The following is a 19,107-nucleotide window of genomic DNA, read 5'->3' as shown; positions in this document are numbered from 1 at the left end:
CTTGGGAAGCCTTCCTCAACTGTAGGGAGAGTAGCCCTGTAAGGCTCTCTTTACATCCTATAATTACTCTTTCACCATCCCGTAATATTCTTTATATTACACGTCCATTGCTTAAACCCCTATGTGGTTTCTGTCTCCTGACTGGACCCAGACTGATACAGCACTGGTGGCTCCCAAAAGATCCACCACACCTAGTCCCAGGTAAAACAAAAATATAGAACTCTTAGCTCATTGTTGAGCACAGAGAAAATAATAAATCTAAGTGGTTATGTTACCAAAGTACGTTAGAGATGGACATCAGTTCCCCTGTTACCAAAGTGCTGGCAGCTCTGGGGACTCTCAGGCATTTCCTCCTGCCTGCTTGACTTGAGCAACATTCTCTCCCGGGGTGGCAGTAAAGTAAGAAATTAGAGCAATCATTTATAGACCACACACTTCATATTAAATGGTGTGTTAAGAGTTTGATATGTACAGCGGTGCACCTGGGTGGCTCAGTTGGTTAAGCATCCAACTTCGCCTCAGGTCATGGTCTCACGGTTGGTGAGTTCGAGCCTCTGTGCTGATAGCTCAGAGCATAGAGCCTGCTTTGGATTCTGTGTCTCCCTCTCTCTCTGCCCCTCCCCTGCTTGCTCTCTCTCTCTCTCTCAAAAATAAATAAATATTAAAAAATTAAAAAAAAGAGTTTTATATGTATTATTTGTCCCATTTGGAGACAGAAAAAGATTAAGGACTAAAGAAGTTAGAAAGTTGCCCAAGGTTTCATAGCTGGCTCAGGAAGAGCTGGAATTTGAACCCCAGTATATCCTATTCCAAAGCCCAAACTCTTAACCACCATGATGCATTTCTTCATAGCAAACATCTACTGCTGTGTCAAGCTCTGTGGCAGATGATTCACAGTAGTTACATAATGTGTCTCCGTAACAACCGTGTTTGGCAAGCAGTGTTTTCGTTCCTACCTTACAGATGACGAGACATTTCTTACCCACGGCCACTCAGCTATTGAGCATGGAGGCAGAATTTGAAATTGGCCCTCTGACTCCAGAGCTACACTTTCAACATCTACGGTTCCCTGGCTCCCATAACAGAAGTGAACACTGGAATCTAGATCTGGAGACCGAGGTGGGTGAAGCATTGGAAAGCAATTGGCCCCTAACTTCCCATATGGTGCCCATTTGTTTCCAACCATGCCGTGTGTGATAAAAGATAGAAAGCTGGTGAGGGAAGAGGGTAGAGAGCTAGATGGGCCTCTCTCCCCATGTCATCGCCCCACTATACCTGATCCTAACCCCAACCCTACATGAGAGGGATAATCTGCAGGCACTTCTATAAGATGGTTTGGAGAGACCTATGTTGGTCTCCAACCCTTGTCCAGGGGGGGGATTCCCTGACACTCAACATGGCAGGCACATCCCCCAGAGAACCTTGCCAACACCCGTGCTCTGATTCCATTTCACCAACTATGCCAATGTGAATAATTAGTCCCCTTTGTACAGTCTCACGCTTGTTTATCAACCTAGCTCTAAGACCTAGCAGCAGAGGGAGATGTGACCTATTATAAGGGGACGGAAATATGACCTATTATAAGATCCAGAGTATTTGCAAGTTGCTAAAAAAAAAAATGCAACTATTCCATAATTCCAGATACATGAGACCAATTAGCGCATCCACTTCTACAAATGGTCCTCATGGAGAGGCCACTGTGGGCATGAGAAGCAATGTGCTCAACAGCATCCCTACAACAGACAACGGATCAATGTTCAAAGCCATATTTTGCATAATGTCCCTCAGTAGAGGTTGAGGGCCATTGACCCAAACACAATCCACTAAAAGTCGGTCGTCAAGAAGCCAAGAGAGGCAGTCAACCACACAAGTCTGATGCTCTGGCTGAATTGGTGATATATTTAAGAACATGTGTCTAGAGACTGAATAAAATACATATTTTGTAGGCACTCATCCACAAACAGCATTTCTTTTAACCAAGCTTTTTAAAAAAGTACATTGTGGCCATGAGGTTGAGATTCTACTTGGAATGTTGGTACTTTCCATTGCCATTTAAGACATGAGCCACATGCCTTCATAATAAATGGAGCTGGAACTTCGATTCAAACCTCTTATGAAAACTCAAGTGCCAGCAAGAACGTGTTCCTCGAGCAAAGGCCAACACACATCCCCTCCAAAGTGTGTTGTCAAGGGAGTCCCTGCTGGCAGAGCCACGAGCTGCTTTAGGAGAAACTGAGAGTTCCCTAACAATGCAACAAGTGAGTAACTGAGGCCCCGCAGTTCCACATCATAACGTGTGTTGGCAATAAAACTCAGCCTGGAGAAACTGTACAGGAGATGGGTAACCATACACCCTATTTGGCGACACATATAAAAACCTGCAGCACATTTCGTTTTGAACAACAGACCCTGCTAGTTAAACTGGTTGTGAAATGCACTCCCAAGGTAACTAAACAAGGTAATTTACTATTAATAATTCTTTTCTATAAATCCCCTAAGGTTGGAGGGTATCTATTCAAATGATTGTTTCAGATCCAAAATCAGTAGCCCTTGTATTTGGAGGTAATAAGATAGCAGTATCGATTGCCTATTAAGACCATTCTGAGTTCATGATGTCAAAAGCAGATAATTTGCATCCCAGAGAACTCCTGGCTTTCTGTTGTCAAGTACAGAGCAGGATGGCACAGTACTACCACATTTAACAACCTGTATGGCATGGATGCTGACCCTTCGGAACCCACACTGGCAGGCGGGCTGCACCGAGCTAGGTAGGAAAACATACCTCTAACCCATCCAAAAGTGGTATCAGGTGGTTAACGGTAAAGTTAAAAGTTAAAGAAGCCATCTTTGATCCAGCTTTGTTTTACCCACCTGGCAATTACAAATAGCATAGTCTGTATTTTCCCCTATATATCATGTCAAAGGCTGGAAAAGGATCAGCAAAAGTCGCGAACCATTTAATATAACTTTTGGCAGATTTTGCCACCACACCCTACAAATTATAGCAGATGACTGTGCTCACAGGCTGTGAGCTGGGCAAGTGGGCCAGGCTTGAAGATTATTAAGCAAAAGCCAAGCATATGGATCTTACTTACACATGTGGAGTAGGGCGACCAGCTCATCCTGGCTTGCCAGACACCTTCCAGTTTTAGTAAGGAATGTCCCATGTCCTGGGAAACCCCTTGGTCCCTGGCAAACCAGGACGGTTGCTCACCCTCTTCAGAGGCCTTCCTCCCAGGATGGTGATCCTAGGCTGGACATTCGCATTTAGGGATGAGGCACACAATGGTAAATGGAATCTACATGGCTGTAGGGCTTGTTGACCAATGGTGTTCACTGGAGGGTGTTTAAGCATCAATCAGCTTTTGCATTGAGGGAATCAGCAAATATCAGCCACTGGAGGACATTTGTCTGGGTGGCTCATTTTCTCCCCAGGGGAATCCTTCAGTTCCCTGTTTGCGGATTGCCTCCTTCTTGGAGACTAGGGTCCCAGCATTCAATATGCAGATTTTTGTTGGATCCTTGTTTAGCCCCATACTCTACTTCCTCCTCACAAATTCATTGTGCCTTACATGTCCCATTCTGCAGTCCCCACAGTTCAATTTATATGACAAATGAGTCCCCTTTCTCCATAGGTGGGGGGAACCTCTGCTGAAGGGGGCAGGGAAAATGAGTAGGGTTTCTGCCTATGTCCCTGTTCCCATACTCATTGCAGCCTCATACTCTAGCTTACATCTGTAAGGCTAAGCCTGGCTGAGATTCTGGGGGTGGGTGGGGAGAATCAGCTGACTTCTTGATTTCTCCCTCTAGTGCACCCAAGTTAAAGCATCCTCCATTCTATCGAATCAGTTACCACTCCTCCATATAATTTCTGTCTTCAAAAAGTGTGTTGAAATTTTGTCTACCATTTTCTTCTCTCTTGTTCCTTTTGTTTTTGCAGGTTTCCTCTATTGCCGTGGTGTTGGGATTTGGGGAGGGAGAGGAAATAAACTTGTGTTGCCAATCAACCACATTTCACTGGACATCCATTGCCCTAGTCTCTTTCTGCAACACCTAATGGATGGATCATGACCCTTCTGGAACTATCTTCCATGTCTGTTATCTTTTCTCCATTCTATTTATTAATCCCTTTCTGTTTTCAGGGAAAATTGCTTTGTCCAATCTGCTAGTTCATTCGTTCTTCAGCTGCATATGTTCTACTACTTAGCTCATCCACTTGGCGTGGTTTTCTTTGTTTAATTATAAATATATTTTTGGAGATGCCTGGGTGGTTCAGTCAGTTAAACGTCCAACTTTGGCTCAGGTCATGATCTCACAGTTCATGGGTTCGAGCCCCATGTTGGACTCTGTGCCGAAAGCTCAGAGCCTGGAGCCTGCTTCAGATCCTGTGTCTCCCTCTCTCTCTCTGCCCCTCCCCCACTCACGTTGTCTCTCTCTCTCTCTCTCCTTCTCAAAAATAAATAAACATTAAAAAAATTTTTTTAAATAAATATATTTTTCATTTCCAACATCTCTAATTGGTTCTTTTTCATCTTCTCTTATTTGAGAAAATTAGTTATACTTACTTCAAAGCTCAGTACCAGTTGTCCTATTTGCTTTTTTTAATCTTTGACTCTGGAGGCAGGAAGAATTGTATGGCTGTATGGCTGTAAAGCTGTATGGCTTTGCAGGGAGTTACTTAATCACTTACACCTTAGCTTACCCCTTTGTAAAATGGGATAAAAATAGTCTTACCCTAAAAGATTTCTGGTAGGGTTAAAGTTTTTACATTTTTTTCAATGTTTATTTATTTTTGAGAGAGAGAGAGAGACAGAGCGCGAGAGGGGAAGGGCCAGGGAGAGAGGGAGACCCAGAATCCGAAGCAGGCTCCAGGCTCTGAGCTGTCACCAAAGAGCCCTAGGCGGGCTCGAACTCACCGACTGTGAGATCATGACCTGAGCCGAAGTCAGACGCTTCACTGACTGAACCATCCAGGTGTCCCTAAAGTTTAAATACATGTAATACGGGGCACTGTGGCTGGCTTAGTCGGTTAAGCATCTGACTCTTGATTTCGGCTCAGGTCATGATCTCACGGTTCATGAGTTTGAGCCCCACGTCAGGCTCTGTCCTGATGGTGCAGAGCCTGCTTGGGATTCTCTCTCTCCCTCTCTCTCTCTGTTCCCCCCTCCCAAAACAAGTAAGCTTAAAATTTTTTTAAAATAAATATATTCAGTATGTTTAGAATAGTGCCTGGCATATAAATGCTCAGTAAACATTAGCAATGATTATGTTTCTTCAGTTATAAATCTTCCTTTCATGGTGTTGGTGCTTCTCAAAGGGTATTTAATTTTTTGGTAGTGAACTCATGTTTGGCCATGAGATTTCCTGCAAAAAAGATCTGTTTGCGTAACTTACTGTGATGAAGGGGTGAAAGCCACTTTGCAAATGTGTGCACCACACATTCAGAATGTGCAGGATGGGCAGGATGGATCCTTGGGTGGATGCTCTCATACTTGGTCTTTGGAGCTTAGCTGCTACCCTTTCTTCCTTGGCTTTGCCATCCATCTGGGCCTTGTCTTATCTTCACTCCTTCATACCTAGAGACAGATACTCCTGTCATGGCCATCTTGTCTCCAAGGTTGGATTTAAGGAGATGTTGAGGAGTCCACTCATCTAGCTGCTCCCGAGGGGGTGCTTATCTCACCTGCCAATCAATAGCCCGTTAGCTCCTTCTTGTCCCAGGCCTCCCCCACCTCAGGCATGGAGTGTCCTTGTCGCTGCTCCTGCTTCTGTAATATATAGTACAGTATACACATTCCAGAATATGAGGTGTAATGTACAGTACAGGATACACACTCCAGAATATAAGCACCGTTTGCTCATGTGCTCGGCTGAAATGTTATATCTCATCCTGTCTACTTTCAGTCTCTCAGAAATTCCTCAGTGCTTCTGCTCCTCTGAACATTCCTTGTCCTCTTTTTTAAAAATACCAATTTTTGTCCTTTCCTCTCATTTTTGGAGTTTGGGGCTGCGGAGAGAGACGAGAGCAGGTGTTCAGTCCACTAGGGTGAAAGAGGAGGTCAGAGAGCTTCTAGAAAAGATGACAGTTAAGCAGAGTCTTGGAGGATGAGTAGGAGCAACCAAGGTGAAAAGTGGAGAGAAGGCTCCTGCAGGCTGAGGGGACAGCATGAGCAAAGGTATGGGGACATGACAGGGTAGGACGGGGAGGATGGATTGTAAGCAAGTTGACATTTTGAGAGAGGCAAGACTTGCATGCATTGCAAAAGGAGAGGCGGGGCATGGGCTGATGGGGCAGGGTAAGAGCTTAACCTCATCCTGGAGAGCTCACGATGGGCCTAAAAGAGTGACACAGTCACATGTGCATCTTATACCGCCCTGGAGGACAGATCTGAGGAGAATGAGACTGGGGCCAGTAAGAGCAGTTAGAAAGGCCCTGCAAGAGTCCAGGTGAGAAACCACAAGGGCCTGGAAACTTACAACAGCGGTGCTTAAGGGGCGGAGAGTATGGGTCAGACGCAAAAAAATGCAGAGAAATCTATCTATAGGGAGGCTTTTCTGATAGTGTGTTTTCTTCCGTAGAATAGAAAGGGATGCCAATCTTCTTCTAGTATGGTCATATGGTTGTGTAGAATTTGCACAAGTAAGCTACTTGAGTTGCAAACAATTAATACTGCTGGTAGAGCAATGTTGTAGGGGTGAGGGGCAGGCTGCCCAAAAGGTACCCCAATGGAATATAGATTATTTTGAGCTGAAGCTACTTGGGAAGCAGCAGGTGCAAGACACTTAGACCCTCCTCCGTCCCCCGGAGAGCAGGAAACAAATCTCCCATACAAAAGGTACCCTCCCTGTGCTAAGAAGTAAAAAGACATCCTTATCACCAGATAGGAACTTTAAAGCCAAGAAGGCTATAGAAACAAACCTTGTTACTTCTTTATTTTTATTTTATTTTTTTTAGTAGGCTCCACGCCCAATGTGGTGCTTGAACTCACAACACTGTGATCAAGAGTCATATGCTCTACTGACTGAGCCAGCCAGGTGTCCTGGGCCAGGAGATTTCTAGGCATTTTAAGTTTTCTTGTGCAATGTCTAATCTTAAATATTTCTTGAATCGATACCGTATTTTCCAGCTTGTCATGGATGTTCTTACTGTAGTGGTAAATTGAGTTTTGTATCATCTGATGTAGTTCATATAAAAGTCATCCTAGGGGCACTTGGGTGGCTCAGTTGGTTGAGCGTCTGACTTCGGCTCAGGTCATGATCTCTTGGTTTGTGGATTGAAGCCCCACATCGGGCTCTGTGCTGTCAGTGAAGAGCCTGCTTTGGATCCTCTGTCTCCCTCTCTCTCTGCCCCTCCCCCACTTGCGCTCTTTCTTTCAAAAATGAATAAACATTAAGAAAAAAAAAGTCATGCTAAAATTTTGTCTTTCTTGGTGCACGCATCTAGAATTTACAGACTCCATCAGTATAAAACACATGGCATAAGTTGAGATGTGACACAGTGAGGTGCAGAAAGCATTTAATTCACACACTGCACTCCTACAGTTTGTGCCTTATTACACAGAATTCTAGTAAAATATATATTTTTTTAAATTTTTTTTTCAACGTTTTTTATTTATTTTGGGACAGAGAGAGACAGAGCATGAACGGGGGAGGGGCAGAGAGAGAGGGAGACACAGAATCGGAAACAGGCTCCAGGCTCCGAGCCATCAGCCCAGAGCCTGACGCGGGGCTCGAACTCACGGACCGCGAGATCGTGACCTGGCTGAAGTCGGACGCTTAACCGACTGCGCCACCCAGGCGCCCCTAAAATATATTTCTTGAAACCGTTTTTAAAAAAGATGTATTTATATCTGTTTGTATATTACAATTTTCTATGTTGCCTTATTGAGTATATTCCCTATAAGAGAGAGCTTCCATTTTAAACAGGCGTGGAGTAGAATAGACTTACAGGCTTAAAACTCCATACGTACAATGGTTGGAAGAGTTTTCCATAGACTAGTTTCTGGTTCCGAAGATGTCAAATCTTGTTTCTGCATATTTCTGAAAACAGGTGTTACAGGACATGTTTGTTATTGAGCCACCTCTGGTTCTGCTGGCTGAATCAGAGCCACGTCCATAGAAACCATTTTCTACATGGGAAGATTAGCAATAATGTTGAGTACACACAGAAGTGATTGCACACGGCATAAACATTTCCTACTAAGCCCTAACTAAGTGTATCTCCAGCTCACTTTATTTTTTTATTTTTTTATTTTTATTTTTTTTAGCTAAATCCCAAAAATGCCTATGGCCCCTCCAACACGAGAGGGTTTTGGAGAACTCAGGGTAGAACGAGCCAGATGTCTTAACTGTTTGTACTTAAAATAGCTTACTTTTGCAAACTCTACAAGAACATTGGACCACAGAAAAGTTTGCTAAGCCTCTCCCATGAGGAGCCCACAGACGTGAGGGACACTACTGTGGTATCTCACCAGAGATACAGAACCCAAGAAGAAAAGCAGGTTGAGGGGAGAAGATGGTTCATTTTTTGACATTATAGATTTGAATTTTTTGAGGGATATCCTGGGAAGGGTGTCTTGTAAGTAGTTGTTTATTCATACATTTTTAATTCTAGTATCACCTCTCTGTTTAACCAAAGAAAATTCAAACAATTCAAAGAGAAGTAGGAAAGGAGAAAGTGTAATTCACATGATATTCAAAATATTAAGCCACCTGCATGGCCCGTTTGCTGACCAATTAGAGAGTTGGAAAAGGTGCTGTAGGCCCCCTCTGATAAGCATTGCCCCTTTAGTTGCTAGGTCAGGGGAATGTCAGGGGTGGGAGCCCTGTGAGGTCTCAAGGCAACAGCTATTTACCAAGCAGGATGGAAGAATTTCAATTTTTTTACAATTTACAGCATTTTATTAATGTGTTTTAGGTGAATATCAGCCCTGAGTGTGTGTGTGTGTGTGTGTGTGTGTGTGTGTGTGTGTGTAACCAAAACAAGGGGCAGAAATAAGTCCAAATATTTCTGTAATCATTATTCATATAAACTAAACTCGCCAATTAAAAGCAGATACTCAGAGGGCACCTGGGTAGCTCAGTCAGTTAAGCATCTGACTCCTGATTTCAGCTTAGGTCATGATCTCGCTGTTAGTGAGTTGAACCCTGGGTTAGGCTCTGCACTGACAATGTGGGGCCTGCTTGGGATTCTCTGTCTCCCTCTCTCTCTCCTCCCCTCCCTCTCTCTCTCCCCAAAACAAATAAACTTAAACAAGAGCAGATACTCAGATGGATTTTTTTTTAAGATTGGTACAAAAAATTGTATGTCATTTCCAGGAGACGAACCTAAAGAAGAGTAAAGCCTGAAAAAAGAGAGGAAAAACATACGAGACAAATACTATCTTAGATAGCAATACTGATATCAGGCATCATAATTTTTCAAGGAGAAAAGCAATAAAAGAAGATAAGTCATCAAAAGATAAAGCGATTATGAACTTACGTGAACCTAATAATTTGTTCTCAAAATTATAGTGCAAAATGAGACCAAATTATAGAGAACATTGGTAAAGTACAATAAAAGTAGAAAACATTAAATCGACTCTCTCAGAAATCAGCAGATTGAATGGAAAAAAGCCTGGGGTATAAACAAGCTAAATAAATAACTAGATTAGCAAACTGGATGGAGAAATACTAGAATCTTGTGCCTTTACAAAAACTGGGACATTAAAAAAAAAAAAAAGTCTGTCTATCAGGTCACAAAGAAGTCTCAACAAATTCTAAAAAGAGCACATTTTCTCATCTCCAAGCATTAAAATTAGAAACCTACGACAAAATGTTTTCTTAAAAAGCCATGACTGTGAAACAAAAATGGAAACACACTTTTAAATAATCCGTGAATTAGGGATAAAATCCTAATGGAAAAAAAAAAACCCACCAAAATATTTATAACTGAGAGATAACAAAAGCATGGCATATTAAAAACTTGCGATATGTAGTTAAAGCAGGATGTAGAGGGAGATTTATAGTCTTATATATATTTATTACAAAGCAACAACAGAAAGATTTGGAAAATAAACGGCCCTAAAGTTCAACTCTAGAAACCAGAGAAAGAGCACTAGGGCAAATCCAAAGAAAGAAGGAACAAACCCACAAAGATAAAAGCAGAAATGAAAGCAATAGATACTGGGGGGGGGGGGAGAATAAACATGATTTTGAAAATTAAAAGTCGATTGAAAAGTCTGGCTAGACAGATCAGAAGAAGCCGTTCTGCATCCCATCCTCTACACTGGCTGCTCATCCACCCAGAACGATGCTTTTTACAAGCCTGTATTTTGTGAGGTATTTACGATTTGTTTCCCCACATGAGAAGAGATGGGAGTCTAGAGCAAGAGAATTTCCTTTTGTCCCTCTCTGTGGCACCCAGCATAGGGCTGTCACATTGGCCATACTCAATCATTGTCGAATGACTCAATGTAAGAACGATCCGAAGAGTCTCCTACTATTATTCGGGGCTGTGCAGCCCCGGACTTATCATAAGGCACTTACTCTCCCTTACCTCATTTGATGCTTGTTAGCAGCTCCTTTCAGCGATGAAGCAGTGATTACAAGTTTTCATAGATCATTTTGAAGATTTTCTAGGCGAGAAAACCAAGGCTCAAAGAACATGTAACTTCAAGTGACAGAACCCAGGTGCTTGCACACCAAACCTAGAGTCGTTTCCCCCACCCGAGTGTTCCCACCGAGTCGGAGCTCCACACACGTTTGTTGAAAATAAACGGTTGAGTCACAGTAAGGGGAGCACAGTGGTAGCTATTCACCATCCTGGCTTTGAAGAGCTCAGTTCCGATGCCAGAAAGTGTGTGCTACGTGCAGAAGGAATTCCAACCCTGATTTGTTTATTTTTTTTTTTTTAAGGTAGTATTTAAAGAGGCAGTCGCTCATCTATGAAAAAAGTGAGCCATTCGAAGAAGCTTGCCTTTGAGGCCGCCGGGACGCGCGGCGCCGGGGCAGGGTGCCCAGGCAGAGGCCTGGTGGGCGCCAGGTGACTTTCCCCGACAAAACCCCCGTCCCAGAGCGCGCCGGGCGACGGAAGCTTCCTCGGAACCCCGCGGGCTCGGTGGGAGCTTCACCCCGACGCCCGTTCCTGTGTCGCCGCGGGCGCCCCCACCGCAGTAATTCCCAACCTTGGCAGAGTCTCCAGGTGCCACTGACCTCGGCCTCTCTTCTGCTGGGGGTGGGGGCGGGGCATTTCCTCCGTGTCGCACTGGAGCCTTTGGCCAGGGTTTCAGGCTCACCCGGCCACTCATCTCTAAAAAATGCAGTCCAGCTCCGAAAAAGGGCCGCGCCTTGCTGGGAGGGGTGTTGCAGAGGCCGTGGAAAATGACTGGGTCCCCGGGGTTCGGAGTCTGGAGGCAGCAGGCTGCCGGAGGGCGCGGCTGCCGCAAGGCACCCGCACCCCTGCCCCCTGCAGAGCCGAGGCCAGAGTCTCCCCTTTGGCCTACTGCGCCCAGTCTTTCCCACTCCGTGCGCTCTGAAAAATGGAAACAGGACCAGCAGCGCTGTTTGCAATAGCCCCAAACCTGCAGCAACCTAAATGTCCTTCCCTAAGGAGCTAGGTGACACGCACGATGGCGCGCACCATGCAATCCTTAGGACGAATCAAGTAGATCAAGGTACGCTTGCGGGGAAAGACCCTGCAAGATGCAATGAGTAAAACACATTGAAAAAAAAATTACTGCAATTATCATTTTAAACAGTACATCTAGGTGAATATATTCACCTGGAGTAGAAGTAGAGTGTTGCAGAGAGAAGGATCTGGAAGGGCACGCCTAAAAGTCTTGGGAGCGTAAAGAATTTCAGTTTCTAAAAACTGCTTTTAAATGACCATTTGTTCATTTATTACCTGTGTAACATTTTTTTCAAAAATAAACTTTAAAAAAATTTTTTAAGAATTTTAACTATTCTTTTTAAGAATGGTTTTTACATTGGGGCACCTGGGTGGCCCAATCGGTTAAACGTCTGACGTGGGCTCAGGTCATGTTCTCACAGTTGGTGAGCTCGAGCTCTCCCCCAACCCCCAAGCATACTTCGGATTCTGAGTCCCCCTCTTTCTCTCTGTCTGTCCCCTGCTCGTGCTCTGTCTCAAAAATAAACATTAAAAAAAAATAGTTTTCTATTTACAGAAAAAAATGAGAAGTTAATACTTGGTTTCTTCTATTATTAGCATCTTCTATTAGTATGGTGCTTTTGCTACAATGAATGAGCCAATACTGATGCCTTATTAACTGACGTCCATACTTTATTCAGATTTCCTTAGTTCTTACCTAATGTCCTTTTACCAGGATCCCATCCAGGATACCACACTACATTATTTTCCTATCTCCGTAGGCTTTCTTGGCTGTAACAACGTGTTTGCAGACTTTCCTTGGTTTTGATGACCTTGACAATTTAGAGGAGTATTGGCCAAGTAGTTTGTAGAACATCCCTCAACCAGGGTTTGGCTGGTGTTTTTCCCATACACTGGGAATATGTATTCTTGGGAGGAAGACCACAATCGGCACCTACTCTCACCGCTGATTTCTCTCTCTTGACGTTGACCTTGATCACCTGGCTAAGGTAGTTTGCTGGATTTCTCCACTGTACAGCCACTCGCCCTACCCCCACCATTTCCATACGGTTGCGTGGCCATTTTAGCGTGCAAAGTGTTCTTTACCTTAAGGAGAGTCGCTAACAACGGTACACAGGCTAGAGGGGGCTTGGGGAACGCCCGCCCCGAGATCGCGGCGCAGGGCGTGCCCGGCGGAGAGCGAGACCGTCGGAGAAGGAGGGCGGAGTTGCTACTTCTCGCCGACCTCCGAGAGCCCGCGGGATCCCCTGCCGGTTAAAGAGAGCCGGCAAGCCGGAGTGTTTCTTCCCCGGCCTCAGGAGGCAGCTCTCAGCTCTTCAGCCCTCTGGGCTAGGACCTAGGGGCGGGGCCGCACATCGGCCCCGCCCCCAGCCCCGCCCCGCCCCCAGTGCGAGCGGCTCCGCTCCGGGGCGCGCTGGGGCCCAGCCGAGTTTTCCGCCCGCCGGGCTCCTCCTCCCGCCCCGCCCTGGGTGTTGCGGAGCCCAAGTGCCTGAAGTGCCCCGAGTGCCCAGAAAGCCAGAGTGGGACAGAGCGCCAGGCCGACCAAGGCGCCGCGGCCGGACGCCCGCGGAGAGAGACGCCGCTCCCTGCGGCCCCCTTTGTCCCTCGAGGCCCCCACCCCTGTGGTCAGTGGCCAGGTAAGTGAGGGCTGCCCGACCCGCGGCGGGGCGGCGGCAGAGACCGGGCGGCTGCAGTGCGTGGTGGCCCGCCCGGTGAGGCCCGGGACTACCCCGCGCTCGCTCTCGCCCCCGCCCTGCGGCTTCCTGGTTGCAAGGCATGGTGGTGGGGGGATGATGGTGTCGGGCTGTCGGTTCCGGACGGGCTGCGTCGGCCTGGCTGTCAGTAGATGGCTGCCCTCCCTGTGGGGTGGGAGGTGCCTAGGCCGGGCCCCCGTAGCCAGGACCACGTGATTGTGTTGCTCGGCGGGGGTCTGGGGCTCTGCAGGTTCGGGGTCGGCGTGAGAAGACTGGGTGAACTTGCGACCGGGTGAATCTGTGACCAGAGGGCGACTGGCTGGTATGGGGATGGCCTATGGCCCGGGCCCCTCTGACCTAGCTGAGTTCTCGAGAGTGTATGTGCCCTTCCCGGAAAGGCTTGTGCTAAGGAGAGCTAGTAGGGGAGGCTGGCTTCAGGAACTTTCCTTCTGAACCCGGGAGGACGCAAATCCTGGGAGCTGCCGCTGTTGGAGAGTGTTTGTAAGGCACTTTGAGAGAATGCGGAACCGTCCGGGGTACTGTGTTCACCAGTGTGTTTACCTTCTCTGCCTTTCCCCTCGAGCACAGTTTCAGGGAGGGGTTCTTGAACTTTTCTCTCCCCCTGGGCCCTACCCAACCCTTTGAAGGCTTAAATAGGCAGGAACCAAGTCTATTGGCTTAAAGGACAGTTGTGAAGTTCCCCTTCCGAGGAGGGGAGTTAAGCTAGCCAATTCTAGCCCAAGACGGTTACAGTTGGCCCCGGGAGCATTTATGTCCCCCCCTCCCCTCTCCCCATCAGTGACCTTGCTATGGAGATTGGGTGTTTTAAGACACTCTGGGTATCCTAGGTAGCCAGACCCTCTGCTCTCTCTCCTGAGCCCCTGCTTTGCTCCTGGCTGCCCTGACCTAGGCATGGACTGGCACTGTGGGGGTGAGCCTCTTCCCTGCTCGCGCAACAAGGAACAAAACTTGCAGGGGAGGGCAGGGCTGAGTCCAGGAGCTGGACCGGCAGGGTGTGTTCTCTTGCTCACTCCTAAATGGCTCTCATTATGTTCCTTCATTCCTTCCTTGCTAAAGTCAATTGTTGGGGATTCCAGGAGGATTGACAGTGCTCCTTCCCTCAAAGGCACTCTCTGTGCTTCTAGGTGGTCCCTGACAAGACCGGCCAAGTGAGGTGCCAGGGAAATTTGTTGCTTTGGCATTGGGTGCTCAGTCCCTGGGGTCCCGCATCCCTCCCGAATCTCGTCTCTTACTAGTCTCCGTGCCTTGGTTTCCTCATCGTTTAAGTGAAGGTAATAATAGTACCTACCTTACAGGGTCACTGAGAATTCAGTGAGTTATTATGTTACAACCATACTACCCAGGCGTTGACCTGAACTGGTGACTGGTCACCATACTCCTGTGCTCCAGGTGGATAGCACCCACAGTAGATAAAGCTTACAGCAGGGCCTGGTTCATAAGTCATAATCTGTGTCAGCCATAATAATAATACAATAATAATAGCTGTTGTTTCGTTCGTGCAGCTGAAGGTTCAGATTGAACTGCCCTTCTGCCAGTTCCTTTGTTTCAGTTCATGTCGTTCTGTCCTCCTGGAATGCTCTCCTTCCCCATTTCTGCCCATTATTCACCACCCTCCCGAGAGCCATCCGGGTGCCTCCTCCTAGCAGAAAGGGACACGACATCCCCTGAGCCCACAAAGCCCTCCTCCTCCACTCGTTTGGCACCACTGTTCAGTACTCACCTTGCTTGGTATTTGTATGACCACGTGTCTTGTTTCTGCCCTGTCCTCCCTCTTTGGAGGGTAGGGTCTGTTTCTTATTCATCTCTGGTCTCACAATACCCAGGATGGGCCTTGCCTAATGTATGTGCTCAGCAGATGTTAGCTGCTTGAAAGAGGCAGGCCAGAGAAGCAAGGTTTTCTTTGATATTAGACCTTGAAGGCTGGGTTTGGATCGGTTTAAAAAAAAAAAAAAAAAAAAAAAAGGAGAATGAAATAGAAATTAGAGGTGAGAGTAGGAGATGGCTGAGAGTCCTCTTTGATTCCCTTATGTAGCCAGGGCAAGGGTGACAGAGCCCATCCTGGATTGCTGTACCTAGAAGGCCAAGATCGATTAGTGATGCCTTGGTCTTGTGATTCAGGGGAGGATGGGTACTTCCTGGTGACAGCAGTAAGAATCTAGCCAGAATAGGTTAGTGTGGGTTCTTGGCAATTTGCTGTTCACTGCAGAACAGGGGGGGTGGGGTGGGGGGGGTAAGGGGGAGGCGGGTGGGCGGGGAAGCCAGTGTAGGCAGGAGGTAAATGTAGAAACAAAATCTGTGCTGAGTGCTGGATGTTCAGAGGACCCAGAGCCTTTCTGGAACTCCCCCTCCTTCCTCTTGCATTCACCTCCTTCTCTCTCTCCTTAGCTTCTGTCTTTCCCCCTTAAGCCTGAGCAGCTCCGGGCACTTGGTCCCATGGGGAGCACTCAGGGAGGAGTCTGTGTGCGGGTGTGCTACACAATCACAACCAGGCAAGCCGACAGGTTTCCCCGGATTTTTCTCTACAGCACCTTCTTGATGCTATTGTCTCCTGGAGCATTGGGAGTTTGAATGATCCTAGATAGGAAAGTCCTTACGGGAAATGAAAAAACTGAAGTTTCTTTGTTGGAAATTTGCATTGTTAAAGGGAGTTGTTGAAACTCAGTGGAACTTTCTAATAACTACCGGAACCGTACCACCGTAGGCCTACTGACTCTGGCCCCTTTGCCCCACAAAATAACCGTCTGATGTCACCCGGTGGCTCGTATTTGGGAGGATCCTAACAGTACAGCCTGAACAGTGACTCAGATACACTGATGGGAGAAAGTAACGGGGTGAGGGCAAAAAAGGAGTCGACAGACAGAGTTCTCATCCGTTGTGGGTCACTTAGGACAAGCCATGGAGCCACACAGGGTCCCAGTGTTCTGAATGGTAAAAATGCCTACCTCAGATGGTTGATTGCAGGAACTGTTTGCAAAGGGAGTTTAAGATCAGTTAGGATGTAGTGATGACAATGTTGATACCCCTGAGGGTGTTACTGCAAGGAAACTTGAAACGAGATTGGAGTGTACAGGTGGTTGAGTCCTGCTTCTGTGATCCCTTAGTGTCTGGTCTTCCATGGGCTTGTGCTCCTGAAAGTGCCACGCCTTAGCAGAAAAGAAGGGAAGAATTGCTCCTGAAATTGAGAGGAAAGTCCCGTGGAGCCAGCCTTTGACACCTACAGCCTGGGGAGAGGCTGGCCAGGAGGACAGTGAGATGAGAGGAATCTGAGTGAAGGTGGAGAGGAGAAACCCAGAGGAGGGTAGCAGGGTGGAGGGAGCATGTGGCAGGTTAAGCCCTCGAGTGGCATCTCTGGTGGGGTGGGGGGGGGGGCGGGAGAGGTTGTTTTTGTGGGGGGGCTGGTGATAGCAGATGTGAGCGTGCTGTGTCCACCTAAAAGGTCATGGCTATTTTTAGGAAGTGGGTGACAAGGCGTGTTTCTGTTGAACTCAACATTAGTGAGCACCCACTGTCTGCCTAGCCTTGTGCTGTGTGCATAAAAGCAAAGGCCACCCCGCCCACCCTAGGTTGTCCCCCTGGATTCCCCTGAGACCTGGAACACTGGGTGAGAACCAGGTCTGGAGAGTGGGCATGATCATGAGTTCAGTCTTGGACATGTAGCGTTTGAGGTGCCTCTGAGGTACCAAGTAGGCAGGTGTGTGGGGGGCTTTGGAGGGGTCTGGGCTAGAGGGACATTTTTTTGTCCGGATGGTGTCTGATTTAAGGCATGATGAGATTGAGGAACTCACCTTGAAAGCTGAGTAAAGGAAGATGAGCCTATAAAGGAGCCAGAAAAAGAGCAGTCCATGAGGGGGAAGGAAAAGCAGGACAGTGTCAGATCACAGAGGCCAGGGTGAATCCACTTCAGTAGGAGGAATGGCCAGCGGTGTCCATTGTTGCTGTGGGAAGTGACAAGGAGGATATTCGGCACTTTATTTAGCCAGGGCAGTTTTGGTGGGATGTTGGAGCAGAAGCCAGACTGGAATGAATGGGTGCACGAGCTGTAGGAGGTGGGGATCTGGGGATACTGAGTGTAGACAGGCTTTGAAAATGTTGGCTTTGAAAGGAAGAAGAGGGATTGGGTGGTGCTGCAGGAGGCCTGCACTGAGGGGATATTTGTTTCTGTTTCTCAATTCATTCTTTTATTCCCATTCCACCCAGGAAGTTAGCACAGTGGGTGGCCTGCAGCCAAGGGTCTCTCCCTGTGTCCCTCTGTGTCGTGTAGACAAAGACACCTGTAAATGTTTGCTTCTTTCACAGAATGGATTCGTACTGCACACCTTACTCTGTAGCTTGTGTTTTTGATTAGTTTATCACAGGCAGTAACTCTGGGTTTGCATTCCTCCAGGTCAGTAGCAGCTGTGGAATGTTCTATAGTGCAGATGGACCATAATTTATATAACTTTTCCCTTATCGATGGGCACTGAGACTGTTGACTGTTTTTGTAATTTGAAATTGGAATTGGAATGTCATTGAATGTATTTATTTATAAGGAAGAGTTGACATTTTTATGACATTAAGTTTTCCAAATCAGGGACAGATCACAGGCCTTGTAATACATCTTTGCGAGATATTATGAATGGGAATCCAACTGGATATGCTAACTGGAAAATAATTTTTGTGTGTCCTTTCCACTTTTTTCTGTTTGATGGTCCTTAATTTCGGCCTTTATCATTATTCATTCCTTCTTTTGGTTATTTTGTTGCTCTACTTTTAATATCTAAATTGGTTCATTTATTTTTAGTCTTTTAATTAATTTTTTTAATGTCTTTTTTTTTTTGATGTTTTATTATTTATCTTTGAGAGAGAGAGAGACAGAGCATGAGTGAGGGAGGGACAGAGAAAGAGGGAGACGCCGAAACCAAAGCAGGCTCCAGGCTCCCAGCTCTCAGCACAGAGCTCAACATGGGTCTTGAACCCATGAACCCTGAGATCATGACCGGAGCTGAAGTCAGACACTCAACCAACTGAGCCACGCGGACGCCCTTACAATCCGCAAAGATAAGCGTGATGAACCTGTATACACCAAACATGGATGCCAGATTAATACATCTAGAATAAATATAGATACAGCTTGACTTAAATAAAGATCATAATGAGAAATTTTTGGAGCACCTCTCATAATTAATAGATACTCAAAGAAATGCAGATAAGCTCAAATTAACAGATACATCTAGAGTATGTGTCCCACAGAGAACACACAGCCTTCCCTGTCCATGAAACCTTCTGGTATGGGTCATGTAGTTGCCACAAAGAAAATCTTAATACAGCCCAATGAGAAGAAATTTTGCTGATCACATTTAGTAATTATAACCCAATAAAAGCCCCAGTCAACATTAAAATATGATCATACTGCTCCACAAAAATACTCAGAAATCCAGGATGCTGTCTTCTAAAACATCCTTGGATCAAAACTGATCTACATGGTGGGGGCGTCTGGCTGGCTCACCTGGAAGAGCATGTGACTCTTGATCTCAGGGTTGTGAGTTCGAGCCCCATGTTGGGTGTAGAGCCACCCAGGTGCCCCAATATGTGCATTTTTTAAGACAGTAAGTGAAAGGCTCAGAAATGTAGAGGGAGGCATCAGCTAGGGGTTTTCCAATGTTTTGCACGTTTTACAACGTGGTCTGTTTAGTTTTCTTTCAGGTTTGTGTGGAGTAGGTGGTGCTCAGGTCTCCCCCACCTGCTTCTCAGCTCCCTGATAATCATGAAATAATCCAGTCCCAACTTCTTAGGAGGGATGGGTAA

At 46.5% G+C, this 19,107-nt stretch overlaps 1 protein-coding gene across 3 annotated transcripts in view; it reads left to right on the top strand.

The window, feature by feature from the left end:
* Positions 1 to 13,089: 13,089 nt before the first annotated feature.
* ANXA11 (annexin A11) overlaps positions 13,090 to 19,107 on the top strand; it is a 43,709-nt gene continuing 37,691 nt past the window's right edge. For all 3 annotated transcript variants that reach the window (XM_030335252.1, XM_030335253.1, XM_030335254.1), the window contains exon 1: positions 13,090 to 13,245. The gene's annotated coding sequence lies outside the window, so the exon portion shown is untranslated. The remainder of the gene's footprint in view (positions 13,246 to 19,107) is intronic.

The sequence above is a fragment of the Lynx canadensis genome, chromosome D2 (genome assembly GCF_007474595.2).
Source record: "Lynx canadensis isolate LIC74 chromosome D2, mLynCan4.pri.v2, whole genome shotgun sequence".
Lineage (NCBI taxonomy): Eukaryota > Metazoa > Chordata > Mammalia > Carnivora > Felidae > Lynx > Lynx canadensis.
The sequence above is the reverse complement of the archived record's forward strand: the minus strand, read 5'-3'. Positions and strand labels throughout refer to the sequence as shown.